Source organism: Mytilus californianus, unplaced genomic scaffold, assembly GCF_021869535.1.
Source record: "Mytilus californianus isolate M0D057914Y unplaced genomic scaffold, xbMytCali1.0.p SCAF_14, whole genome shotgun sequence".
In the NCBI taxonomy this organism is placed as follows: Eukaryota; Metazoa; Mollusca; class Bivalvia; order Mytilida; family Mytilidae; genus Mytilus; species Mytilus californianus.
In genome coordinates this window covers 5,149,439-5,176,615 of record NW_026262626.1, presented here as the reverse complement: position 1 = coordinate 5,176,615, position 27,177 = coordinate 5,149,439, and the positions used below count along the sequence as shown (strand labels likewise).

The 27,177-nt window shown below is 49.5% G+C and overlaps 1 protein-coding gene across 1 annotated transcript in view; it reads right to left on the bottom strand.

Moving 5' to 3' along the window:
• Window positions 1–27,177, bottom strand: part of LOC127724875 (serine-rich adhesin for platelets-like) — a gene marked incomplete at its 5' end in the record, with an annotated part of 88,573 nt that overhangs the window by 36,345 nt on the left and 25,051 nt on the right. The gene's annotated exons all lie outside the window — the stretch shown is intronic.

Below are 27,177 nucleotides of genomic sequence, written 5' to 3'. Positions count from 1 at the left end.
CGGTGCTTGACACTGTGGTGCCAGTAGTCTGAGACACGGTTGTACCTTCGGTGCTTGTAACTTGCGAGATGGTAGTTGCGATTGTGCCTGTCGTTGTCTCAGCTGTAGTTCCTTTTCTTTGTGAAACAGTGGTACCTTCGGTGTTTGATACTGTAGTGCCAGAAGTCTGAGACACAGTTGTTCCTTCGGTGCTTGACACTGTTGTGCCAGTAGTCTGAGACACGGTTGTACCTTCGGTGCTTGTCACTGGCGAGATGGTAGTTGCGATTGTGCCTGTCGTTGTCTCAGCTGTAGTTCCAGTAGTCTGTGAGACAGTGGTACCTTCGGTGCTTGATACTGTAGTGCCAGAAGTCTGAGACACGGTTGTACCTTCAGTGCTTGTCACTGGCGAGATGGTAGTTGCGACTGTGCCTGTCGTTGTCTCAGCTGTAGTTCCAGTAGTCTGTGAGACAGTGGTTCCTTCGGTGCTTGATACTGTAGTGCCAGAAGTTTGAGACACAGTTGTACCTTCGGTGCTTGTAACTGGCGAGGTCGTAGTTTCAGTTGTGCCTGTTGTTGTCTCAGCTGTAGTGCCAGTTGTTTGAGGAACAGTTGTACCTTCGGTGCTTGACACTGTTGTGCCAGTAGTCTGAGAGACGGTTGTACCTTCGGTGCTTGATACTGTAGTGCCAGTAGTTTGAGGAACAGTTGTACCCTCGGTGCTTGACACTGTTATGCCAGTAGTCTGAGACACGGTTGTACCTTCGGTGCTTGTCACTGGCGAGATGGTAGTTGCGATTGTGCCTGTCGTTGTCTCAGCTGTAGTTCCAGTAGTCTGTGAGACAGTGGTACCTTCGGTGCTTGATACTGTAGTGCCAGAAGTCTGAGACACGGTTGTACCTTCAGTGCTTGTCACTGGCGAGATGGTAGTTGCGATTGTGCCTGTCGTTGTCTCAGCTGTAGTTCCAGTAGTCTGTGAGACAGTGGTACCTTCGGTGCTTGATACTGTAGTGCCAGAAATCTGAGACACGGTTGTACCTTCAGTGCTTGTCACTGGCGAGATGGTAGTTGCGACTGTGCCTGTCGTTGTCTCAGCTGTAGTTCCAGTAGTCTGTGAGACAGTGGTTCCTTCGGTGCTTGATACTGTAGTGCCAGAAGTTTGAGTTACGGTTGTACCTTCGGTGCTTGTAACTGGCGAGGTCGTAGTTTCAGTTGTGCCTGTTGTTGTCTCAGCTGTAGTGCCAGTAGTCTGTGAGACAGTGGTTCCTTCGGTGCTTGATACTGTAGTGCCAGAAGTTTGAGACACGGTTGTACCTTCGGTGCTTGTAACTGGCGAGGTCGTAGTTTCAGTTGTGCCTGTTGTTGTCTCAGCTGTAGTGCCAGTTGTTTGAGGAACAGTTGTACCTTCGGTGCTTGACACTGTTGTGCCAGTAGTCTGAGAGACGGTTGTACCTTCGGTGCTTGATACTGTAGTGCCAGTAGTTTGAGGAACAGTTGTACCCTCGGTGCTTGACACTGTTATGCCAGTAGTCTGAGACACGGTTGTACCTTCGGTGCTTGTCACTGGCGAGATGGTAGTTGCGATTGTGCCTGTCGTTGTCTCAGCTGTAGTTCCAGTAGTCTGTGAGACAGTGGTACCTTCGGTGCTTGATACTGTAGTGCCAGAAGTCTGAGACACGGTTGTACCTTCAGTGCTTGTCACTGGCGACATGGTAGTTGCGATTGTGCCTGTCGTTGTCTCAGCTGTAGTTCCAGTAGTCTGTGAGACAGTGGTACCTTCGGTGCTTGATACTGTAGTGCCAGAAGATTGAGACACGGTTGTACCTTCGGTGCTTGTAACTGGCGAGGTCGTAGTTTCAATTGTGCCTGTTGTTGTCTCAGCTGTAGTTCCAGTTGTTTGAGGAACAGTTGTATCTTCGGTGGTTGACACTGTTGTGCCAGTAGTCTGAGAGACGGTTGTACCTTCGGTGCTTGATACTGGCGAGATGGTAGTTTGAGGAACAGTTGTACCTTCGGTGCTTGACACTGTTGTGCCAGTAGTCTGAGACACGGTTGTACCTTCGGTGCTTGTCACTGGCGAGATGGTAGTTGCGATTGTGCCTGTTGTTGTCTCAGCTGTAGTTCCAGTAGTTTGTGAGACAGTGGTACCTTCGGTGCTTGATACTGTAGTGCCAGAAGTCTGAGACACGGTTGTACCTTCGGTGCTTGATACTGTAGTGCCAGTAGTTTGAGGAACAGTTGTACCTTCGGTGCTTGACACTGTTGTGCCATTAGTCTGAGACACGGTTGTACCTTCGGTGCTTGACACTGTGGTGCCAGTAGTCTGAGACACGGTTGTACCTTCGGTGCTTGTAACTGGCGAGATGGTAGTTGCGATTGTGCCTGTCGTTGTCTCAGCTGTAGTTCCAGTTCTCTGTGAGACAGTGGTACCTTCGGTGCTTGATACTGTAGTGCCAGAAGTCTGAGACACAGTTGTACCTTCGGTGCTTGACACTGTTGTGCCAGTAGTCTGAGACACGGTTGTACCTTCGGTGCTTGTCACTGGCGAGATGGTAGTTGCGATTGTGCCTGTCGTTGTCTCAGCTGTAGTTCCAGTAGTCTGTGAGACAGTGGTACCTTCGGTGCTTGATACTGTAGTGCCAGAAGTCTGAGACACGGTTGTACCTTCAGTGCTTGTCACTGGCGAGATCGTAGTTTCAGTTGTGCCTGTTGTTGTCTCAGCTGTAATGCCAGTAGTTTGAGGAACAGTTGTACCTTCGGTGTTTGACACTGTTGTGCCAGTAGTCTGAGAGACGGTTGTACCTTCGGTGCTTGATACTGTAGTGCCAGTAGTTTGAGGAACAGTTGTACCTTCGGTGCTTGACACTGTTGTGCCAGTAGTCTGAGACACGGTTGTACCTTCGGTGCTTGTCACTGGCGAGATGGTAGTTGCGATTGTGCCTGTCGTTGTCTCAGCTGTAGTTCCAGTAGTTTGTGAGACAGTGGTACCTTCGGTGCTTGATACTGTAGTGCCAGAAGTCTGAGACACGGTTGTACCTTCAGTGCTTGTCACTGGCGAGATGGTAGTTGCGATTATGCCTGTCGTTGTCTCAGCTGTAGTTCCAGTAGTCTGTGAGACAGTGGTTCCTTCGGTGCTTGATACTGTAGTGCCAGAAGTTTGAGACACGGTTGTACCTTCGGTGCTTGTAACTGGCGAGGTCGTAGTTTCAGTTGTGCCTGTTGTTGTCTCAGCTGTAGTGCCAGTAGTTTGAGGAACAGTTGTACCTTCGGTGCTTGACACTGTTGTGCCAGTAGTCTGAGAGACGGTTGTACTTTCGGTGCTTGATACTGTAGTGCCAGTTGTTTGAGGAACAGTTGTACCTTCGGTGCTTGACACTGTTGTGCCAGTAGTCTGAGACACGGTTGTACCTTCGGTGCTTGTCACTGGCGAGATGGTAGTTGCGATTGTGCCTGTCGTTGTCTCAGCTGTAGTTCCAGTAGTCTGTGAGACAGTGGTACCTTCGGTACTTGATACTTTAGTGCCAGTAGTCTGAGACACGGTTGTACCTTCAGTGCTTGTCACTGGCGAGATGGTAGTTGCGATTGTGCCTGTCGTTGTCTCAGCTGTAGTTCCAGTAGTCTGTGAGACAGTGGTACCTTCGGTGCTTGATACTGTAGTGCCAGAAGTTTGAGACACGGTTGTACCTTCGGTGCTTGTAACTGGCGAGGTCGTAGTTTCAATTATGCCTGTTGTTGTCTCAGCTGTAGTTCCAGTAGTCTGTGAGACAGTGGTTCCTTCGGTGCTTGGTACTGTAGTGCCAGAAGTTTGAGACACGGTTGTACCTTCGGTGCTTGATACTGTAGTGCCAGTAGTTTGAGGAACAGTTGTACCTTCGGTGGTACCTTCAGTGGTTCCTTCGGTGCTTGATACTGTAGTGCCAGAAGTTTGAGACACGGTTGTACCTTCGGTGCTTGTAACTGGCGAGGTCGTAGTTTCAATTGTGCCTGTTGTTGTCTCAGCTGTAGTGCCAGTTGTTTGAGGAACAGTTGAACCTTCGGTGGTTGACACTGTTGTGCCAGTAGTCTGAGAGACGGTTTTACCTTCGGTGCTTGATACTGTAGTGCCAGTAGTTAGAGGAACCGTTGTACCTTCGGTGCTTGATACTGTAGTGCCAGTAGTCTGAGACACGGTTGTACCTTCGGTGCTTGACACTGTTGTGCCAGTAGTCTTAGACACGGTTGTACCTTCGGTGCTTGTCACTGGCGAGATGGTAGTTGCGATTGTGCCTGTCGTTGTCTCAGCTGTAGTTCCAGTAGTCTGTGAGACAGTGGTACCTTCGGTGCTTGATACTGTAGTGCCAGAAGTCTGAGACACGGTTGTACCTTCAGTGCTTGTCACTGGCGAGATGGTAGTTGCGATTGTGCCTGTCGTTGTCTCAGCTGTAGTTCCAGTAGTCTGTGAGACAGTGGTACCTTCGGTGCTTGATACTGTAGTGCCAGAAGTTTGAGACACGGTTGTACCTTCGGTGCTTGTAACTGGCGAGGTCGTAGTTTCAATTGTGCCTGTTGTTGTCTCAGCTATAGTTCCAGTAGTCTGTGATACAGTGGTTCCTTCGGTGCTTGATACTGTAGTGCCAGAAGTTTGAATCACGGTTGTTCCTTCGGTGCTTGTAACTGGCGAGGTCGTAGTTTGAATTGTTCCTGTTTTTGTCTCAGCTGTAGTGCCAGTTGTTTTAGGAACAGTTGTACCTTCGGTGCTTGACACTGTTGTGCCAGTAGTCTGAGAGACGGTTGTACCTTCGGTACTTGATACTGTAGTGCCAGTAGTGTGAGGAACAGTTGTACCTTCGGTGCTTGACACTGTTGTGCCAGTAGTCTGAGACACGGTTGTACCTTCGGTGCTTGTCACTGGCGAGATGGTAGTTGCGATTGTGCCTGTCGTTGTCTCAGCTGTAGTTCCAGTAGTCTGTGAGACAGTGGTACCTTCGGTGCTTGATACTGTAGTGCCAGAAGTCTGAGACACGGTTGTACCTTCAGTGCTTGTCACTGGCGAGATGGTAGTTGCGAATGTGCCTGTCGTTGTCTCAGCTGTAGTTCCAGTAGTCTGTGAGACAGTGGTTCCTTCGGTGCTTGATACTGTAGTGCCAGAAGTTTGAGACTCGGTTGTACCTTCGGTGCTTGTCACTGGCGAGATGGTAGTTGCGATTGTGTCTGTCGTTGTCTCAGCTGTAGTTCCAGTAGTCTGTGAGACAGTGGTACCTTCGGTACTTGATACTTTAGTGCCAGTAGTCTGAGACACGGTTGTACCTTCAGTGCTTGTCACTGGCGAGATGGTAGTTGCGATTGTGCCTGTCGTTGTCTCAGCTGTAGTTCCAGTAGTCTGTGAGACAGTGGTACCTTCGGTGCTTGATACTGTAGTGCCAGAAGTTTGAGACACGGTTGTACCTTCGGTGCTTGTAACTGGCGAGGTCGTAGTTTCAATTGTGCCTGTTGTTGTCTCAGCTGTAGTTCCAGTAGTCTGTGAGACAGTGGTTCCTTCGGTGCTTGATACTGTAGTGCCAGAAGTTTGAGACACGGTTGTACCTTCGGTGCTTGTAACTGGCGAGGTCGTAGTTTGAATTGTGCCTGTTGTTGTATCAGCTGTAGTGCCAGTTGTTTGAGGAACAGTTGTACCTTCGGTGCTTGACACTGTTGTGCCAGTAGTCTGAGAGACGGTTGTACCTTCGGTGCTTGATACTGTAGTGCCAGTAGTGTGAGGAACAGTTGTACCTTCGGTGCTTGACACTGTTGTGCCAATAGTCTGAGACACGGTTGTACCTTCGGTGCTTGACACTGTTGTGCCAGAAGTTTGAGACACGGTTGTACCTTCGGTGCTTGTCACTGGCGAGATGGTAGTTGCGATTGTGCCTGTCGTTGTCTCAGCTGTAGTTCCAGTAGTCTGTGAGACAGTGGTACCTTCGGTGCTTGATACTGTAGTGCCAGAAGTCTGAGACACGGTTGTACCTTCAGTGCTTGTCACTGGCGAGATGGTAGTTGCGATTGTGCCTGTCGTTGTCTCAGCTGTAGTTCCAGTAGTCTGTGAGACAGTGGTACCTTCGGTGCTTGATACTGTAGTGCCAGAAGTTTGAGACACGGTTGTACCTTCGGTGCTTGTAACTGGCGAGGTCGTAGTTTCAATTGTGCCTGTCGTTGTCTCAGCTGTAGTTCCAGTAGTCTGTGAGACAGTGGTTCCTTCTGTGCTTGATACTGTAGTGCCAGAAGTTTGAGACACGGTTGTACCTTCGGTGCTTGTAACTGGCGAGGTCGTAGTTTCAATTGTGCGTGTTGTTGTCTCAGCTGTAGTCCCAGTTGTTTGAGGAACAGTTGTACCTTCGGTGGTTGACACTGTTGTGCCAGTAGTCTGAGAGACGGTTGTACCTTCGGTGCTTGATACTGTAGTGCCAGTAGTTTGAGGAACAGTTGTACCTTCGGTGCTTGAGACTGTTGTCCCAGTAGTCTGAGACACGGTTGTACCTTCGGTGCTTGTCACTGGCGAGATGGTAGTTGCGATTGTGCCTGTCGTTGTCTCAGCTGTAGTTCTAGTAGTCTGTGAGACAGTGGTACCTTCGGTGCTTGATACTGTAGTGCCAGAAGTCTGAGACACGGTTGTACCTTCGGTGCTTGTCACTGGCGAGATGGTAGTTGCGATTGTGCCTGTCGTTGTCTCAGCTGTAGTTCCAGTAGTCTGTGAGACAGTGGTACCTTCGGTGCTTGATACTGTAGTGCCAGAAGTCTGAGACACGATTGTACCTTCAGTGCTTGTCACTGGCGAGATGGTAGTTGCGATTGTGCCTGTCGTTGTCTCAGCTGTAGTTCCAGTAGTCTGTGAGACAGTGGTACCTTCGGTGCTTGATACTGTAGTGCCAGAAGTTTGAGACACGGTTGTACCTTCGGTGCTTGATACTGTAGTGCCAGTAGTTTGAGGAAAAAATGTACCTTCGGTGCTTGACACTGTTGTGCCAGTAGTCTGAGACACGGTTGTACCTTCGGTGCTTGACACTGTTGTGCCAATAGTCTGAGACACGGTTGTACCCTCGGTGCTTGTCACTGGCGAGATGGTAGGTGCGATTGTGCCTGTCGTTGTCTCAGCTGTAGTTTTAGTAGTCTGTGAGACAGTGGTACCTTCGGTGCTTGATACTGTAGTGCCAGAAGTTTGAGACACGGTTGTACTTTCGGTGCTTGAAACTGGCGAGGTCGTAGTTTCAATTGTGCCTGTTGTTGTCTCAGCTGTAGTTCCAGTAGTCTCTGAGACAGTGGTTCCTTCGGTGCTTGATACTGTAGTGCCAGAAGTCTGAGACACGGTTGTACCTTCGGTGCTTGATACTGTAGTGCCAGTAGTTTGAGGAACAGTTGTACCTTCGGTGCTTGACACTGTTGTGCCATTAGTCTGAGACACGGTTGTACCTTCGGTGCTTGACACTGTGGTGCCAGTAGTCTGAGACACGGTTGTACCTTCGGTGCTTGTAACTGGCGAGATGGTAGTTGCGATTGTGCCTGTCGTTGTCTCAGCTGTAGTTCCAGTTCTCTGTGAGACAGTGGTACCTTCGGTGCTTGATACTGTAGTGCCAGAAGTCTGAGACACAGTTGTACCTTCGGTGCTTGACACTGTTGTGCCAGTAGTCTGAGACACGGTTGTACCTTCGGTGCTTGTCACTGGCGAGATGGTAGTTGCGATTGTGCCTGTCGTTGTCTCAGCTGTAGTTCCAGTAGTCTGTGAGACAGTGGTACCTTCGGTGCTTGATACTGTAGTGCCAGAAGTCTGAGACACGGTTGTACCTTCAGTGCTTGTCACTGGCGAGATGGTAGTTGCGACTGTGCCTGTCGTTGTCTCAGCTGTAGTTCCAGTAGTCTGTGAGACAGTGGTTCCTTCGGTGCTTGATACTGTAGTGCCAGAAGTTTGAGACACGGTTGTACCTTCGGTGCTTGTAACTGGCGAGGTCGTAGTTTCAGTTGTGCCTGTTGTTGTCTCAGCTGTAGTGCCAGTAGTTTGAGGAATAGTTGTACCTTCGGTGCTTGACACTGTTGTGCCAGTAGTCTGAGAGACGGTTGTACCTTCGGTGCTTGATACTGTAGTGCCAGTAGTTTGAGGAACAGTTGTACCTTCGGTGCTTGACACTGTTGTGCCAGTAGTCGGAGACACGGTTGTACCTTCGGTGCTTGTCACTGGCGAGATGGTAGTTGCGATTGTGCCTGTCGTTGTCTCAGCTGTAGTTCCAGTAGTTTGTGAGACAGTGGTACCTTCGGTGCTTGATACTGTAGTGCCAGAAGTCTGAGACACGGTTGTACCTTCAGTGCTTGTCACTGGCGAGATGGTAGTTGCGATTATGCCTGTCGTTGTCTCAGCTGTAGTTCCAGTAGTCTGTGAGACAGTGGTTCCTTCGGTGCTTGATACTGTATTGCCAGAAGTTTGAGACACGGTTGTACCTTCGGTGCTTGTAACTGGCGAGGTCGTAGTTTCAGTTGTGCCTGTTGTTGTCTCAGCTGTAGTGCCAGTAGTTTGAGGAACAGTTGTACCTTCGGTGCTTGACACTGTTGTGCCAGTAGTCTGAAAGACGGTTGTACTTTCGGTGCTTGATACTGTAGTGCCAGTTGTTTGAGGAACAGTTGTACCTTCGGTGCTTGACACTGTTGTGCCAGTAGTCTGAGACACGGTTGTACCTTCGGTGCTTGTCACTGGCGAGATGGTAGTTGCGATTGTGCCTGTCGTTGTCTCAGTTGTAGTTCCAGTAGTCTGTGAGACAGTGGTACCTTCGGTACTTGATACTTTAGTGCCATTAGTCTGAGACACGGTTGTACCTTCAGTGCTTGTCACTGGCGAGATGGTAGTTGCGATTGTGCCTGTCGTTGTCTCAGCTGTAGTTCCAGTAGTCTGTGAGACAGTGGTACCTTCGGTGCTTGATACTGTAGTGCCAGAAGTTTGAGACACGGTTGTACCTTCGGTGCTTGTAACTGGCGAGGTCGTAGTTTCAATTGTGCCTGTTGTTGTCTCAGCTGTAGTTCCAGTAGTCTGTGAGACAGTGGTTCCTTCGGTGCTTGATACTGTAGTGCCAGAAGTTTGAGACACGGTTGTACCTTCGGTGTTTGATACTGTAGTGCCAGTAGTTTGAGGAACAGTTGTACCTTCGGTGGTACCTTCAGTGGTTCCTTCGGTGCTTGATTCTGTAGTGCCAGAAGTTTGAGACACGGTTGTACCTTCGGTGCTTGTAACTGGCGAGGTCGTAGTTTCAATTGTGCCTGTTGTTGTCTCAGCTGTAGTGCCAGTTGTTTGAGGAACAGTTGTACCTTCGGTGGTTGACACTGTTGTGCCAGTAGTCTGAGAGACGGTTGAACCTTCGGTGCTTGATACTGTAGTGCCAGTAGTTAGAGGAACAGTTGTACCTTCGGTGCTTGATACTGTAGTGCCAGTAGTCTGAGACACGGTTGTACCTTCGGTGCTTGACACTGTTGTGCCAGTAGTCTTAGACACGGTTGTACTTTCGGTGCTTGTCACTGGCGAGATGGTAGTTGCGATTGAGCCTGTCGTTGTCTCAGCTGTAGTTCCAGTAGTCTGTGAGACAGTGGTACCTTCGGTGCTTGATACTGTAGTGCCAGAAGTCTGAGACACGGTTGTACCTTCAGTGCTTGTCACTGGCGAGATGGTAGTTGCGATTGTGCCTGTCGTTGTCTCAGCTGTAGTTCCAGTAGTCTGTGAGACAGTGGTACCTTCGGTGCTTGATACTGTAGTGCCAGAAGTTTGAGACACGGTTGTACCTTCGGTGCTTGATACTGTAGTGCCAGTAGTTTGAGGAACAGTTGTACCTTCGGTGCTTGACACTGTTGTGCCAGTAGTCTGAGAGACGGTTGTACCTTCGGTGCTTGATACTGTAGTGCCAGTAGTTTGAGGAACAGTTGTACCCTCGGTGCTTGACACTGTTGTGCCAGCAGTCTGAGACACGGTTGTACCTTCGGTGCTTGTCACTGGCGAGATGGTAGTTGCGATTGTGCCTGTCGTTGTCTCAGCTGTAGTTCCAGTAGTCTGTGAGACAGTGGTACCTTCGGTGCTTGATACTGTAGTGCCAGATGTCTGAGACACGGTTGTACCTTCAGTGCTTGTCACTGGCGAGATGGTAGTTGCGATTGTGCCTGTCGTTGTCTCAGCTGTAGTTCCAGTAGTCTGTGAGACAGTGGTACCTTCGGTGCTTGATACTGTAGTGCTAGAAGTTTGAGACACGGTTGTACCTTCGGTGCTTGTAACTGGCGAGGTCGTAGTTTCAATTGTGCCTGTTGTTGTCTCAGCTGTAGTTCCAGTAGTCTGTGAGACAGTTCTTCCTTCGGTGCTTGATACTGTAGTGCCAGAAGTTTGAGACACGGTTGTACCTTCGGTGCTTGATACTGTAGTGCCAGTAGTTTGAGGAACAGTTGTACCTTCGGTGCTTGACACTGTTATGCCAGTAGTCTGAGACACGGTTGTACCTTCGGTGCTTGACACTGTTGTGCCAGTAGTCTGAGACACGGTTGTACCCTCGGTGCTTGTCACTGGCGAGATGGTAGTTGCGATTGTGCCTGTCGTTGTCTCAGCTGTAGTTCCAGTTCTCTGTGAGACAGTGGTACCTTCGGTGCTTGATACTGTAGTGCCAGAAGTCTGAGACACAGTTGTACCTTCAGTGCTTGTCACTGGCGAGATGGTAGTTGCGACTGTGCCTGTCGTTGTCTCAGCTGTAGTTCCAGTAGTCTGTGAGACAGTGGTACCTTCGGTGCTTGATACTGTAGTGCCAGAAGTCTGAGACACGGTTGTACCTTCAGTGCTTGTCACTGGCGAGATGGTAGTTGCGACTGTGCCTGTCGTTGTCTCAGCTGTAGTTCCAGTAGTCTGTGAGACAGTGGTTCCTTCGGTGCTTGATACTGTAGTGCCAGAAGTTTGAGACACGGTTGTACCTTCGGTGCTTGTAACTGTCGAGGTCGTAGTTTCAGTTGTGCCTGTTGTTGTCTCAGCTGTAGTGCCAGTAGTTTGAAAAACAGTTGTACCTTCGGTGCTTGACACTGTTGTGCCAGTAGTCTGAGAGACGGTTGTACCTTCGGTGCTTGATACTGTAGTGCCAGTAGTTTGAGGAACAGTTGTACCTTCGGTGCTTGACACTGTTGTGCCAGTAGTCTGAGACACGGTTGTACCTTCGGTGCTTTTCACTGGCGAGATGGTAGTTGCGATTGTGCCTGTCGTTGTCTCAGCTGTAGTTCCAGTAGTTTGTGAGACAGTGGTACCTTCGGTACTTGATACTTTAGTGCCAGTAGTCTGAGACACGGTTGAACCTTCAGTGCTTGTCACTGGCGAGATGGTAGTTGCGATTGTGCCTGTCGTTGTCTCAGCTGTAGTTCCAGTAGTCTGTGAGACAGTGGTACCTTCGGTGCTTGATACTGTAGTGCCAGAAGTTTGAGACACGGTTGTACCTTCGGTGCTTGTGACTGGCGAGGTCGTAGTTTCAATTGTGCCTGTTGTTGTCTCAGCTGTAGTGCCAGTTGTTTGAGGAACAGTTGTACCTTCGGTGGTTGACACTGTTGTGCCAGTAATCTGAGAGACGGTTGTACCTTCGGTGCTTGATACTGTAGTGCCAGTAGTTTGAGGAACAGTTGTACCTTCGGTGCTTGACACTGTTGTGCCAGTAGTCTGAGACACGGTTGTACCTTCGGTGCTTGTCACTGGCGAGATGGTAGTTGCGATTGTGCCTGTCGTTGTCTCAGCTGTAGTTCCAGTAGTCTGTGAGACAGTGGTACCTTCGGTGCTTGATACTGTAGTGCCAGAAGTCTGAGACACGGTTGTACCTTCAGTGCTTGTCACTGGCGAGATAGTAGTTGCGATTGTGCCTGTTGTTGTCTCAGCTGTAGTTCCAGTAGTCTGTGAGACAGTGGTACCTTCGGTGCTTGATACTGTAGTGCCAGAAGTTTGAGACACGGTTGTACCTTTGGTGCTTGTAACTGGCGAGGTCGTAGTTTCAATTGATCCTGTTGTTGTCTCAGCTGTAGTTCCAGTAGTCTGTGAGACAGTGGTTCCTTCGGTGCTTGATACTGTAGTGCTAGAAGTTTGAGACACGGTTGTACCTTCGGTGCTTGATACTGTAGTGCCAGTAGTTTGAGGAACAGTTGTACCTTCGGTGCTTGACACTGTTGTGCCAGTAGTCTGAGACACGGTTGTACCTTCGGTGCTTGTCACTGGCGAGATGGTAGTTGCGATTGTGCCTGTCGTTGTCTCAGCTGTAGTTCCAGTTCTCTGTGAGACAGTGGTACCTTCGGTGCTTGATACTGTAGTGCCAGAAGTCTGAGACACAGTTGTACCTTCAGTGCTTGTCACTGGCGAGATGGTAGTTGCGACTGTGCCTGTCGTTGTCTCAGCTGTAGTTCCAGTAGTCTGTGAGACAGTGGTACCTTCGGTGCTTGATACTGTAGTGCCAGAAGTCTGAGACACGGTTGTACCTTCAGTGCTTGTCACTGGCGAGATGGTAGTTGCGACTGTGCCTGTCGTTGTCTCAGCTGTAGTCTGTGAGACAGTGGTTCCTTCGGTGCTTGATACTGTAGTGCCAGAAGTTTGAGACACGGTTGTACCTTCGGTGCTTGTAACTGTCGAGGTCGTAGTTTCAGTTGTGCCTGTTGTTGTCTCAGCTGTAGTGCCAGTAGTTTGAAAAACAGTTGTACCTTCGGTGCTTGACACTGTTGTGCCAGTAGTCTGAGAGACGGTTGTACCTTCGGTGCTTGATACTGTAGTGCCAGTAGTTTGAGGAACAGTTGTACCTTCGGTGCTTGACACTGTTGTGCCAGTAGTCTGAGACACGGTTGTACCTTCGGTGCTTGTCACTGGCGAGATGGTAGTTGCGATTGTGCCTGTCGTTGTCTCAGCTGTAGTTCCAGTAGTTTGTGAGACAGTGGTACCTTCGGTACTTGATACTTTAGTGCCAGTAGTCTGAGACACGGTTGTACCTTCAGTGCTTGTCACTGGCGAGATGGTAGTTGCGATTGTGCCTGTCGTTGTCTCAGCTGTAGTTCCAGTAGTCTGTGAGACAGTGGTACCTTCGGTGCTTGATACTGTAGTGCCAGAAGTTTGAGACACGGTTGTACCTTCGGTGCTTGTGACTGGCGAGGTCGTAGTTTCAATTGTGCCTGTTGTTGTCTCAGCTGTAGTGCCAGTTGTTTGAGGAACAGTTGTACCTTCGGTGGTTGACACTGTTGTGCCAGTAATCTGAGAGACGGTTGTACCTTCGGTGCTTGATACTGTAGTGCCAGTAGTTTGAGGAACAGTTGTACCTTCGGTGCTTGGCACTGTTGTGCCAGTAGTCTGAGACACGGTTGTACCTTCGGTGCTTGTCACTGGCGAGATGGTAGTTGCGATTGTGCCTGTCGTTGTCTCAGCTGTAGTTCCAGTAGTCTGTGAGACAGTGGTACCTTCGGTGCTTGATACTGTAGTGCCAGAAGTCTGAGACACGGTTGTACCTTCAGTGCTTGTCACTGGCGAGATAGTAGTTGCGATTGTGCCTGTTGTTGTCTCAGCTGTAGTTCCAGTAGTCTGTGAGACAGTGGTACCTTCGGTGCTTGATACTGTAGTGCCAGAAGTTTGAGACACGGTTGTACCTTTGGTGCTTGTAACTGGCGAGGTCGTAGTTTCAATTGATCCTGTTGTTGTCTCAGCTGTAGTTCCAGTAGTCTGTGAGACAGTGGTTCCTTCGGTGCTAGATACTGTAGTGCCAGAAGTTTGAGACACGGTTGTACCTTCGGTGCTTGATACTGTAGTGCCAGTAGTTTGAGGAACAGTTGTACCTTCGGTGCTTGACACTGTTGTGCCAGTAGTCTGAGACACGGTTGTACCTTCGGTGCTTGTCACTGGCGAGATGGTAGTTGCGATTGTGCCTGTCGTTGTCTCAGCTGTAATTCCAGTTCTCTGTGAGACAGTGGTTCCTTCGGTGCTTGATACTGTAGTGCCAGAAGTCTGAGACACAGTTGTACCTTCGGTGCTTGACACTGTTGTGCCAGTAGTCTGAGACACGGTTGTACCTTCGGTGCTTGTCACTGGCGAGATGGTAGTTGCGATTGTGCCTGTCGTTGTCTCAGCTGTAGTTCCAGTAGTTTGTGAGACAGTGGTATCTTCGGTGCTTGATACTGTAGTGCCAGAAGTCTGAGACACGGTTGTACCTTCAGTGCTTGTCACTGGCGAGATGGTAGTTGCGATTGTGCCTGTCGTTGTCTCAGCTGTATTTCCAGTAGTCTGTGAGACAGTGGTACCTTCGGTGCTTGATACTGTAGTGCCAGAAGTTTGAGACACGGTTGTACCTTCGGTGCTTGTAACTGGCGAGGTCGTAGTTTCAATTGAGCCTGTTGTTGTCTCAGCTGTAGTTCCAGTAGTCTGTGAGACAGTGGTTCCTTCGGTGCTTGATACTGTAGTGCCAGAAGTTTGAGACACGGTTGTACCTTCGGTGCTTGTAACTGGCGAGGTCGTAGTTTCAATTGTGCCTGTTGTTGTCTCAGCTGTAGTGCCAGTTGTTTGAGGAACAGTTGTACCTTCGGTGGTTGACACTGTTGTGCCAGTAGTCTGAGAGACGGTTGTACCTTCGGTGCTTGATACTGTAGTGCCAGTAGTTTTAGGAACAGTTGTACCTTCGGTGCTTGACACTGTTGTGCCAGTAGTCTGAGACACGGTTGTACCTTCGGTGCTTGTCACTGGTGAGATGGTAGTTGCGATTGTGCCTGTCGTTGTCTCAGCTGTAGTTCCAGTAGTCTGTGAGACAGTGGTACCTTCGGTGCTTGATACTGTAGTGCCAGAAGTCTGAGACACGGTTGTACCTTCAGTGCTTGTCACTGGCGAGATGGTAGTTGTGATTGTGCCTGTCGTTGTCTCAGCTGTAGTTCCAGTAGTCTGTGAGACAGTGGTACCTTCGGTGCTTGATACTGTAGTGCCAGAAGTTTGAGACACGGTTGTACCTTCGGTGCTTGTAACTGGCGAGGTCGTAGTTTCAATTGTGCCTGTTGTTGTCTCAGCTGTAGTTCCAGTAGTCTGTGAGACAGTGGTTCCTTCGGTGCTTGATACTGTAGTGCCAGAAGTTTGAGACACGGTTGTACCTTCGGTGCTTGATACTGTAGTGCCAGTAGTTTGAGACACGGTTGTTCCTTCGGTGCTTGTCACTGGCGAGGTCGTAGTTTCAGTTGTGCCTGTTGTTGTCTCAGCTGTAGTGCCAGTAGTTTGAGGAACAGTTGTACCTTCGGTGCTTGACACTGTTGTGCCAGTAGTCTGAGAGACGGTTGTACCTTCGGTGCTTGATACTGTAGTGCCAGTAGTTTGAGGAACAGTTGTACCTTCGGTGCTTGACACTGTTGTGCCAGTAGTCTGAGACACGGTTGTACCTTCGGTGCTTGACACTGTTGTGCCAGTAGTCTGAGGCACGGTTGTACCTTCGGTGCTTGTCACTGGCGAGATGGTAGTTGCGATTGTGCCTGTCGTTGTCTCAGCTGTAGTTCCAGTAGTTTGTGAGACAGTGGTACCTTCGGTGCTTGATACTGTAGTGCCAGAAGTCTGAGACACGGTTGTACCTTCAGTGCTTGTCACTGGCGAGATGGTAGTTGCGATTGTGCCTGTCGTTGTCTCAGCTGTAGTTCCAGTAGTCTGTGAGACAGTGGTACCTTCGGTGCTTGATACTGTAGTGCCAGAAGTTTGAGACACGGTTGTACCTTCGGTGCTTGTAACTGGCGAGGTCGTAGTTTCAATTTTGCCTGTTGTTGTCTCAGCTGTAGTTCCAGTATTCTGTGAGACAGTGGTTCCTTCGGTGCTTGATACTGTAGTGCCAGAAGTTTGAGACACGGTTGTACCTTCGGTGCTTGATACTGTAGTGCCAGTAGTTTGAGGAACAGTTGTACCTTCGGTGCTTGACACTGTTGTGCCAGTAGTCTGAGACACGGTTGTACCTTCGGTGCTTGTCACTGGCGAGATGGTAGTTGCGATTGTGCCTGTCGTTGTCTCAGCTGTAGTTCCAGTAGTTTGTGAGACAGTGGTACCTTCGGTGCTTGATACTGTAGTGCCAGAAGTCTGAGACACGGTTGTACCTTCAGTGCTTGTCACTGGCGAGAATGTAGTTGCGATTGTGCCTGTCGTTGTCTCAGCTGTAGTTCCAGTAGTCTGTGAGACAGTGGTACCTTCGGTGCTTGATACTGTAGTGCCAGAAGTTTGAGACACGGTTGTACCTTCGGTGCTTGTAACTGGCGAGGTCGTAGTTTCAATTGTGCCTGTTGTTGTCTCAGCTGTAGTTCCAGTAGTCTGTGAGACAGTGGTTCCTTCGGTGCTTGATACTGTAGTGCCAGAAGTTTGAGACACGGTTGTACCTTCGGTGCTTGTAACTGGCGAGGTCGTAGTTTCAATTGTGCCTGTTGTTGTCTCAGCTGTAGTGCCAGTTGTTTGAGGAACAGTTGTACCTTCGGTGGTTGACACTGTTGTGCCAGTAGTCTGAGAGACGGTTGTACCTTCGGTGCTTGATACTGTAGTGCCAGTAGTTTTAGGAACAGTTGTACCTTCGGTGCTTGACACTGTTGTGCCAGTAGTCTGAGACACGGTTGTACCTTCGGTGCTTGTCACTGGTGAGATGGTAGTTGCGATTGTGCCTGTCGTTGTCTCAGCTGTAGTTCCAGTAGTCTGTGAGACAGTGGTACCTTCGGTGCTTGATACTGTAGTGCCAGAAGTCTGAGACACGGTTGTACCTTCAGTGCTTGTCACTGGCGAGATGGTAGTTGCGATTGTGCCTGTCGTTGTCTCAGCTGTAGTTCCAGTAGTCTGTGAGACAGTGGTACCTTCGGTGCTTGATACTGTAGTGCCAGAAGTTTGAGACACGGTTGTACCTTCGGTGCTTGTAACTGGCGAGGTCGTAGTTTCAATTGTGCCTGTTGTTGTCTCAGCTGTAGTTCCAGTAGTCTGTGAGACAGTGGTTCCTTCGGTGCTTGATACTGTAGTGCCAGAAGTTTGAGACACGGTTGTACCTTCGGTGCTTGATACTGTAGTGCCAGTAGTTTGAGACACGGTTGTTCCTTCGGTGCTTGTAACTGGCGAGGTCGTAGTTTCAGTTGTGCCTGTTGTTGTCTCAGCTGTAGTGCCAGTAGTTTGAGGAACAGTTGTACCTTCGGTGCTTGACACTGTTGTGCCAGTAGTCTGAGAGACGGTTGTACCTTCGGTGCTTGATACTGTAGTGCCAGTAGTTTGAGGAACAGTTGTACCTTCGGTGCTTGACACTGTTGTGCCAGTAGTCTGAGACACGGTTGTACCTTCGGTGCTTGACACTGTTGTGCCAGTAGTCTGAGGCACGGTTGTACCTTCGGTGCTTGTCACTGGCGAGATGGTAGTTGCGATTGTGCCTGTCGTTGTCTCAGCTGTAGTTCCAGTAGTTTGTGAGACAGTGGTACCTTCGGTGCTTGATACTGTAGTGCCAGAAGTTTGAGACACGGTTGTACCTTCGTTGCTTGTAACTGGCGAGGTCGTAGTTTCAATTTTGCCTGTTGTTGTCTCAGCTGTAGTTCCAGTATTCTGTGAGACAGTGGTTCCTTCGGTGCTTGATACTGTAGTGCCAGAAGTTTGAGACACGGTTGTACCTTCGGTGCTTGATACTGTAGTGCCAGTAGTTTGAGGAACAGTTGTACCTTCGGTGCTTGACACTGTTGTGCCAGTAGTCTGAGACACGGTTGTACCTTCGGTGCTTGTCACTGGCGAGATGGTAGTTGCGATTGTGCCTGTCGTTGTCTCAGCTGTAGTTCCAGTAGTTTGTGAGACAGTGGTACCTTCGGTGCTTGATACTGTAGTGCCAGAAGTCTGAGACACGGTTGTACCTTCAGTGCTTGTCACTGGCGAGAATGTAGTTGCGATTGTGCCTGTCGTTGTCTCAGCTGTAGTTCCAGTAGTCTGTGAGACAGTGGTACCTTCGGTACTTGATACTTTAGTGCCAGTAGTCTGAGACACGGTTGTACCTTCAGTGCTTGTCACTGGCGAGATGGTAGTTGCGATTGTGCCTGTCGTTGTCTCAGCTGTAGTTCCAGTAGTCTGTGAGACAGTGGTACCTTCGGTGCTTGATACTGTAGTGCCAGAAGTTTGGGACACGGTTGTACCTTCGGTGCTTGTAACTGGCGAGGTGATAGTTTCAATTGTGCCTGTTGTTGTTTCAGCTGTAGTTCCAGTAGTCTCTGAGACAGTGGTTCCTTCGGTGCTTGATACTGTAGTGCCAGAAGTTTGAGACACGGTTGTATCTTCGGTGCTTGTAACTGGCGAGGTCGTAGTTTCAGTTGTGCCTGTTGTTGTCTCAGCTGTAGTGCCAGTAGTTTGAGGAACAGTTGTACCTTCGGTGCTTGACACTGTTGTGCCAGTAGTCTGAGAGACGGTTGTACCTTCGGTGCTTGATACTGTAGTGCCAGTAGTTTGAGGAACAGTTGTACCTTCGGTGCTTGACACTGTTGTGCCAGTAGTCTGAGACACGGTTGTACCTTCGGTGCTTGTCACTGGCGAGATGGTAGTTGCGATTCTGCCTGTTGTTGTTTCAGCTGTAGTTCCAGTAGTCTGTGAGACAGTGGTACCTTCGGTACTTGATACTTTAGTGCCAGTAGTCTGAGACACGGTTGTACCTTCAGTGCTTGTCACTGGCGAGATGGTTGTTGCGATTGTGCCTGTCGTTGTCTCAGCTGTAGTTCCAGTAGTCTGTGAGACAGTGGTTCCTTCGGTGCTTGATACTGTAGTGCCAGAAGTTTGAGACACGGTTGTACCTTCGGTGCTTGTAACTGGCGAGGTCGTAGTTTCAATTGTGCCTGTTGTTGTCTCAGCTGTAGTTCCAGTAGTCTGTGAGACAGTGGTTCCTTCGGTGCTTGATACTGTAGTGCCAGAAGTTTGAGACACGGTTGTACCTTCGGTGCTTGTAACTGGCGAGGTCGTAGTTTCAATTGTGCCTGTTGTTGTCTCAGCTGTAGTGCCAGTTGTTTGAGGAACAGTTGTACCTTCGGTGGTTGACACTGTTGTGCCAGTAGTCTGAGAGACGGTTGTACCTTTGGTGCTTGATACTGTAGTGCCAGTAGTTTGAGGAACAGTTGTACCTTCGGTGCTTGACACTGTTGTGCCAGTAGTCTGAGACACGGTTGTACCTTCGGTGCTTGTCATTGGTGAGATGGTAGTTGCGATTGTGCCTGTCGTTGTCTCAGCTGTAGTTCCAGTAGTCTGTGAGACAGTGGTACCTTCGGTGCTTGATACTGTAGTGCCAGAAGTCTGAGACACGGTTGTACCTTCAGTGCTTGTCACTGGGGAGATGGTAGTTGCGATTGTGCCTGTCGTTGTCTCAGCTGTAGTTCCAGTAGTCTGTGAGACAGTGGTACCTTCGGTGCTTGATACTGTAGTGCCAGAAGTTTGAGACACGGTTGTACCTTCGGTGCTTGTAACTGGCGAGGTCGTAGTTTCAATTGTGCCTGTTGTTGTCTCAGCTGTAGTTCCAGTAGTCTGTGAGACAGTGGTTCCTTCGGTGCTTGATACTGTAGTGCCAGAAGTTTGAGACACGGTTGTACCTTCGGTGCTTGATACTGTAGTGCCAGTAGTTTGAGACACGGTTGTTCCTTCGGTGCTTGTAACTGGCGAGGTCGTAGTTTCAGTTGTGCCTGTTGTTGTCTCAGCTGTAGTGCCAGTAGTTTGAGGAACAGTTGTACCTTCGGTGCTTGACACTGTTGTGCCAGTAGTCTGAGAGACGGTTGTACCTTCGGTGCTTGATACTGTAGTGCCAGTAGTTTGAGGAACAGTTGTACCTTCGGTGCTTGACACTGTTGTGCCAGTAGTCTGAGACACGGTTGTACCTTCGGTGCTTGACACTGTTGTGCCAGTAGTCTGAGGCACGGTTGTACCTTCGGTGCTTGTCACTGGCGAGATGGTAGTTGCGATTGTGCCTGTCGTTGTCTCAGCTGTAGTTCCAGTAGTTTGTGAGACAGTGGTACCTTCTGTGCTTGATACTGTAGTGCCAGAAGTCTGAGACACGGTTGTACCTTCAGTGCTTGTCACTGGCGAGATGGTAGTTGCGATTGTGCCTGTCGTTGTATCAGCTGTAGTTCCAGTAGTCTGTGAGACAGTGGTACCTTCGGTGCTTGATACTGTAGTGCCAGAAGTTTGAGACACGGTTGTACCTTCGGTGCTTGTAACTGGCGAGGTCGTAGTTTCAATTGTGCCTGTTGTTGTCTCAGCTGTAGTTCCAGTATTCTGTGAGACAGTGGTTCCTTCGGTGCTTGATACTGTAGTGCCAGAAGTTTGAGACACGGTTGTACCTTCGGTGCTTGACACTGTTGTGCCAGTAGTCTGAGACACGGTTGTACCTTCGGTGCTTGTCACTGGCGAGATGGTAGTTGCGATTGTGCCTGTCGTTGTCTCAGCTGTAGTTCCAGTAGTTTGTGAGACAGTGGTACCTTCGGTGCTTGATACTGTATTGCCAGAAGTCTGAGACACGGTTGTACCTTCAGTGCTTGTCACTGGCGAGATGGTAGTTGCGATTGTGCCTGTCGTTGTCTCAGCTGTAGTTCCAGTAGTCTGTGAGACAGTGGTACCTTCGGTACTTGATACTTTAGTGCCAGTAGTCTGAGACACGGTTGTACCTTCAGTGCTTGTCACTGGCGAGATGGTAGTTGCGATTGTGCCTGTCGTTGTCTCAGCTGTAGTTCCAGTAGTCTGTGAGACAGTGGTACCTTCGGTGCTTGATACTGTAGTGCCAGAAGTTTGAGACACGGTTGTACCTTCGGTGCTTGTAACTGGCGAGGTCGTAGTTTCAATTGTGCCTGTTGTTGTCTCAGCTGTAGTTCCAGTAGTCTGTGAGACAGTGGTTCCTTCGGTGCTTGATACTGTAGTGCCAGAAGTTTGAGACACGGTTGTATCTTCGGTGCTTGTAACTGGCGAGGTCGTAGTTTCAGTTGTGCCTGTTGTTGTCTCAGCTGTAGTGCCAGTAGTTTGAGGAACAGTTGTACCTTCGGTGCTTGACACTGTTGTGCCAGTAGTCTGAGAGACAGTTGTACCTTCGGTGCTTGATACTGTAGTGCCAGTAGTTTGAGGAACAGTTGTACCTTCGGTGCTTGACACTGTTGTGCCAGTAGTCTGAGACACAGTTGTACCTTCGGTGCTTGACACTGTTGTGCCAGTAGTCTGAGGCACGGTTGTACCTTCGGTGCTTGTCACTGGCGAGATGGTAGTTGCGATTGTGCCTGTCGTTGTCTCAGCTGTAGTTCCAGTAGTTTGTGAGACAGTGGTACCTTCGGTGCTTGATACTGTAGTGCCAGAAGTCTGAGACACGGTTGTACCTTCAGTGCTTGTCACTGGCGAGATGGTAGTTGCGATTGTGCCTGTCGTTGTCTCAGCTGTAGTTCCAGTAGTCTGTGAGACAGTGGTACCTTCGGTGCTTGATACTGTAGTGCCAGAAGTTTGAGACACGGTTGTACCTTCGGTGCTTGTAACTGGCGAGGTCGTAGTTTCAATTGTGCCTGTTGTTGTCTCAGCTGTAGTTCCAGTATTCTGTGAGACAGTGGTTCCTTCGGTGCTTGATACTGTAGTGCCAGAAGTTTGAGACACGGTTGTACCTTCGGTGCTTGATACTGTAGTGCCAGTAGTTTGAGGAACAGTTGTACCTTCGGTGCTTGACACTGTTGTGCCAGTAGTCTGAGACACGGTTGTACCTTCGGTGCTTGTCACTGGCGAGATGGTAGTTGCGATTGTGCCTGTCGTTGTCTCAGCTGTAGTTCCAGTAGTTTGTGAGACAGTGGTACCTTCGGTGCTTGATACTGTAGTGCCAGAAGTCTGAGACACGGTTGTACCTTGATTACTTGTCACTGGCGAGATCGTAGTTGCGATTGTGCCTGTCGTTGTCTCAGCTGTAGTTCCAGTAGTCTGTGAGACAGTGGTACCTTCGATACTTGATACTTTAGTGCCAGTAGTCTGAGACACGGTTGTACCTTCAGTGCTTGTCACTGGCGAGATGGTAGTTGCGATTGTGCCTGTCGTTGTCTCAGCTGTAGTTCCAGTAGTCTGTGAGACAGTGGTACCTTCGGTGCTTGATACTGTAGTGCCAGAAGTTTGAGACACGGTTGTACCTTCGGTGCTTGTAACTGGCGAGGTCGTAGTTTCAATTGCGCCTGTTGTTGTCTCAGCTGTAGTTCCAGTAGTCTGTGAGACAGTGGTTCCTTCGGTGCTTGATACTGTAGTGCCAGAAGTTTGAGACACGGTTGTATCTTCGGTGCTTGTAACTGGCGAGGTCGTAGTTTCAGTTGTGCCTGTTGTTGTCTCAGCTGTAGTGCCAGTAGTTTGAGGAACAGTTGTACCTTCGGTGCTTGACACTGTTGTGCCAGTAGTCTGAGAGACGGTTGTACCTTCGGTGCTTGATACTGTAGTGCCAGTAGTTTGAGGAACAGTTGTACCTTCGGTGCTTGACACTGTTGTGCCAGTAGTCTGAGACACGGTTGTACCTTCGGTGCTTGTCACTGGCGAGATGGTAGTTGCGATTGTGCCTGTCGTTGTTTCAGCTGTAGTTCCAGTAGTCTGTGAGACAGTGGTACCTTCGGTACTTGATACTTTAGTGCCAGTAGTCTGAGACACGGTTGTACCTTCAGTGCTTGTCACTGGCGAGATGGTAGTTGCGATTGTGCCTGTCGTTGTCTCAGCTGTAGTTCCAGTAGTCTGTGAGACAGTGGTACCTTCGGTGCTTGATACTGTAGTGCCAGAAGTTTGAGACACGGTTGTACCTTCGGTGCTTGTAACTGGCGAGGTCGTAGTTTCAATTGTGCCTGTTGTTGTCTCAGCTGTAGTTCCAGTAGTCTGTGAGACAGTGGTTCCTTCGGTGCTTGATACTGTAGTGCCAGAAGTTTGAGACACGGTTGTACCTTCGGTGCTTGATACTGTAGTGCCAGTAGTTTGAGACACGGTTGTTCCTTCGGTGCTTGTAACTGGCGAGGTCGTAGTTTCAGTTGTGCCTGTTGTTGTCTCAGCTGTAGTGCCAGGAGTTTGAGGAACAGTTGTACCTTCGGTGCTTGACACTGTTGTGCCAGTAGTCTGAGGCACGGTTGTACCTTCGGTGCTTGTCACTGGCGAGATGGTAGTTGCGATTGTGCCTGTCGTTGTCTCAGCTGTAGTTCCAGTAGTTTGTGAGACAGTGGTACCTTCGGTGCTTGATACTGTAGTGCCAGAAGTCTGAGACACGGTTGTACCTTCAGTGCTTGTCACTGGCGAGATGGTAGTTGCGATTGTGCCTGTCGTTGTATCAGCTGTAGTTCCAGTAGTCTGTGAGACAGTGGTACCTTCGGTGCTTGATACTGTAGTGCCAGAAGTTTGAGACACGGTTGTACCTTCGGTGCTTGTAACTGGCGAGGTCGTAGTTTCAATTGTGCCTGTTGTTGTCTCAGCTGTAGTTCCAGTATTCTGTGAGACAGTGGTTCCTTCGGTGCTTGATACTGTAGTGCCAGAAGTTTGAGACACGGTTGTACCTTCGGTGCTTGATACTGTAGTGCCAGTAGTTTGAGGAACAGTTGTACCTTCGGTGCTTGACACTGTTGTGCCAGTAGTCTGAGACACGGTTGTACCTTCGGTGCTTGTCACTGGCGAGATGGTAGTTGCGATTGTGCCTGTCGTTGTCTCAGTTGTAGTTCCAGTAGTTTGTGAGACAGTGGTACCTTCGGTGCTTGATACTGTAGTGCCAGAAGTCTGAGACACGGTTGTACCTTCAGTGCTTGTCACTGGCGAGATGGTAGTTGCGATTGTGCCTGTCGTTGTCTCAGCTGTAGTTCCAGTAGTCTGTGAGACAGTGGTACCTTCGGTACTTGATACTTTAGTGCCAGTAGTCTGAGACACGGTTGTACCTTCAGTGCTTGTCACTGGCGAGATGGTAGTTGCGATTGTGCCTGTCGTTGTCTCAGCTGTAGTTCCAGTAGTCTGTGAGACAGTGGTACCTTCGGTGCTTGATACTGTAGTGCCAGAAGTTTGAGACACGGTTGTACCTTCGGTGCTTGTAACTGGCGAGGTCGTAGTTTCAATTGTGCCTGTTGTTGTCTCAGCTGTAGTTCCAGTAGTCTGTGAGACAGTGGTTCCTTCGGTGCTTGATACTGTAGTGCCAGAAGTTTGAGACACGGTTGTATCTTCGGTGCTTGTAACTGGCGAGGTCGTAGTTTCAGTTGTGCCTGTTGTTGTCTCAGCTGTAGTGCCAGTAGTTTGAGGAACAGTTGTACCTTCGGTGCTTGACACTGTTGTGCCAGTAGTCTGAGAGACAGTTGTACCTTCGGTGCTTGATACTGTAGTGCCAGTAGTTTGAGGAACAGTTGTACCTTCGGTGCTTGACACTGTTGTGCCAGTAGTCTGAGACACAGTTGTACCTTCGGTGCTTGACACTGTTGTGCCAGTAGTCTGAGGCACGGTTGTACCTTCGGTGCTTGTCACTGGCGAGATGGTAGTTGCGATTGTGCCTGTCGTTGTCTCAGCTGTAGTTCCAGTAGTTTGTGAGACAGTGGTACCTTCGGTGCTTGATACTGTAGTGCCAGAAGTCTGAGACACGGTTGTACCTTCAGTGCTTGTCACTGGCGAGATGGTAGTTGCGATTGTGCCTGTCGTTGTCTCAGCTGTAGTTCCAGTAGTCTGTGAGACAGTGGTACCTTCGGTGCTTGATACTGTAGTGCCAGAAGTTTGAGACACGGTTGTACCTTCGGTGCTTGTAACTGGCGAGGTCGTAGTTTCAATTGTGCCTGTTGTTGTCTCAGCTGTAGTTCCAGTATTCTGTGAGACAGTGGTTCCTTCGGTGCTTGATACTGTAGTGCCAGAAGTTTGAGACACGGTTGTACCTTCGGTGCTTGATACTGTAGTGCCAGTAGTTTGAGGAACAGTTGTACCTTCGGTGCTTGACACTGTTGTGCCAGTAGTCTGAGACACTGTTGTACCTTCGGTGCTTGTCACTGGCGAGATGGTAGTTGCGATTGTGCCTGTCGTTGTCTCAGCTGTAGTTCCAGTAGTTTGTGAGACAGTGGTACCTTCGGTGCTTGATACTGTAGTGCCAGAAGTCTGAGACACGGTTGTACCTTCAGTACTTGTCACTGGCGAGATGGTAGTTGCGATTGTGCCTGTCGTTGTCTCAGCTGTAGTTCCAGTAGTCTGTGAGACAGTGGTACCTTCGGTACTTGATACTTTAGTGCCAGTAGTCTGAGACACGGTTGTACCTTCAGTGCTTGTCACTGGCGAGATGGTAGTTGCGATTGTGCCTGTCGTTGTCTCAGCTGTAGTTCCAGTAGTCTGTGAGACAGTGGTACCTTCGGTGCTTGATACTGTAGTGCCAGAAGTTTGAGACACGGTTGTACCTTCGGTGCTTGTAACTGGCGAGGTCGTAGTTTCAATTGCGCCTGTTGTTGTCTCAGCTGTAGTTCCAGTAGTCTGTGAGACAGTGGTTCCTTCGGTGCTTGATACTGTAGTGCCAGAAGTTTGAGACACGGTTGTATCTTCGGTGCTTGTAACTGGCGAGGTCGTAGTTTCAGTTGTGCCTGTTGTTGTCTCAGCTGTAGTGCCAGGAGTTTGAGGAACAGTTGTACCTTCGGTGCTTGACACTGTTGTGCCAGTAGTCTGAGAGACGGTTGTACCTTCGGTGCTTGATACTGTAGTGCCAGTAGTTTGAGGAACAGTTGTACCTTCGGTGCTTGACACTGTTGTGCCAGTAGTCTGAGACACGGTTGTACCTTCGGTGCTTGTCACTGGCGAGATGGTAGTTGCGATTGTGCCTGTCGTTGTTTCAGCTGTAGTTCCAGTAGTCTGTGAGACAGTGGTACCTTCGGTACTTGATACTTTAGTGCCAGTAGTCTGAGACACGGTTGTACCTTCAGTGCTTGTCACTGGCGAGATGGTAGTTGCGATTGTGCCTGTCGTTGTCTCAGCTGTAGTTCCAGTAGTCTGTGAGACAGTGGTACCTTCGGTGCTTGATACTGTAGTGCCAGAAGTTTGAGACACGGTTGTATCTTCGGTGCTTGTAACTGGCGAGGTCGTAGATTCAATTGTGCCTGTTGTTGTCTCAGCTGTAGTGCCAGTAGTTTGAGGAACAGTTGTACCTTCGGTGGTTGACACTGTTGTGCCAGTAGTCTGAGAGACGGTTGTACCTTCGGTGCTTGATACTGTAGTGCCAGTAGTTTGAGGAACAGTTGTACCTTCGGTGCTTGAGACTGTTGTGCCAGTAATCTGAGACACGGTTGTACCTTCGGTGCTTGACACTGTTGTGCCAGTAGTCTGAGACACTGTTGTACCTTCGGTGCTTGTCACTGGCGAGATGGTAGTTGCGATTGTGCCTGTCGTTGTCTCAGCTGTAGTTCCAGTAGTCTGTGAGACAGTGGAACCTTCGGTGCTTGATACTGTAGTGCCAGAAGTTTGAGACACGGTTGTACCTTCGGTGCTTGTAACTGGCGAGGTCGTAGTTTCAATTGTGCCTGTTGTTGTCTCAGCTGTAGTTCCAGTAGTCTGTGAGACAGTGGTTCCTTCGGTGCTTGATACTGCAGTGCCAGAAGTTTGAGACACGGTTGTACCTTCGGTGCTTGATACTGTAGTGCCAGTAGTTTGAGACAGGGTTGTTCCTTCGGTGCTTGTAACTGGCGAGGTCGTAGTTTCAGTTGTGCCTGTTGTTGTCTCAGCTGTAGTGCCAGTAGTTTGAGGAACAGTTGTACCTTCGGTGCTTGACACTGTTGTGCCAGTAGTCTGAGACACGGTTGTACCTTCGGTGCTTGATACTGTAGTGCCAGTAGTTTGAGGAACAGTTGTACCTTCGGTGCTTGACACTGTTGTGCCAGTAGTCTGAGACACGGTTGTACCTTCGGTGCTTGACACTGTTGTGCCAGTAGTCTGAGACACGGTTGTACCTTCGGTGCTTGTCACTGGCGAGATGGTAGTTGCGATTGTGCCTGTCGTTGTCTCAGCTGTAGTTCCAGTAGTTTGTGAGACAGTGGTACCTTCGGTGCTTGATACTGTAGTGCCAGAAGTCTGAGACACGGTTGTACCTTCAGTGCTTGTCACTGGCGAGATGGTAGTTGCGATTGTGCCTGTCGTTGTCTCAGCTGTAGTTCCAGTAGTTTGTGAGACAGTGGTACCTTCGGTGCTTGATACTGTAGTGTCAGAAGTTTGAGACACGGTTGTACCTTCGGTGCTTGTAACTGGCGAGGTCGTAGTTTCAATTGTGCCTGTTGTTG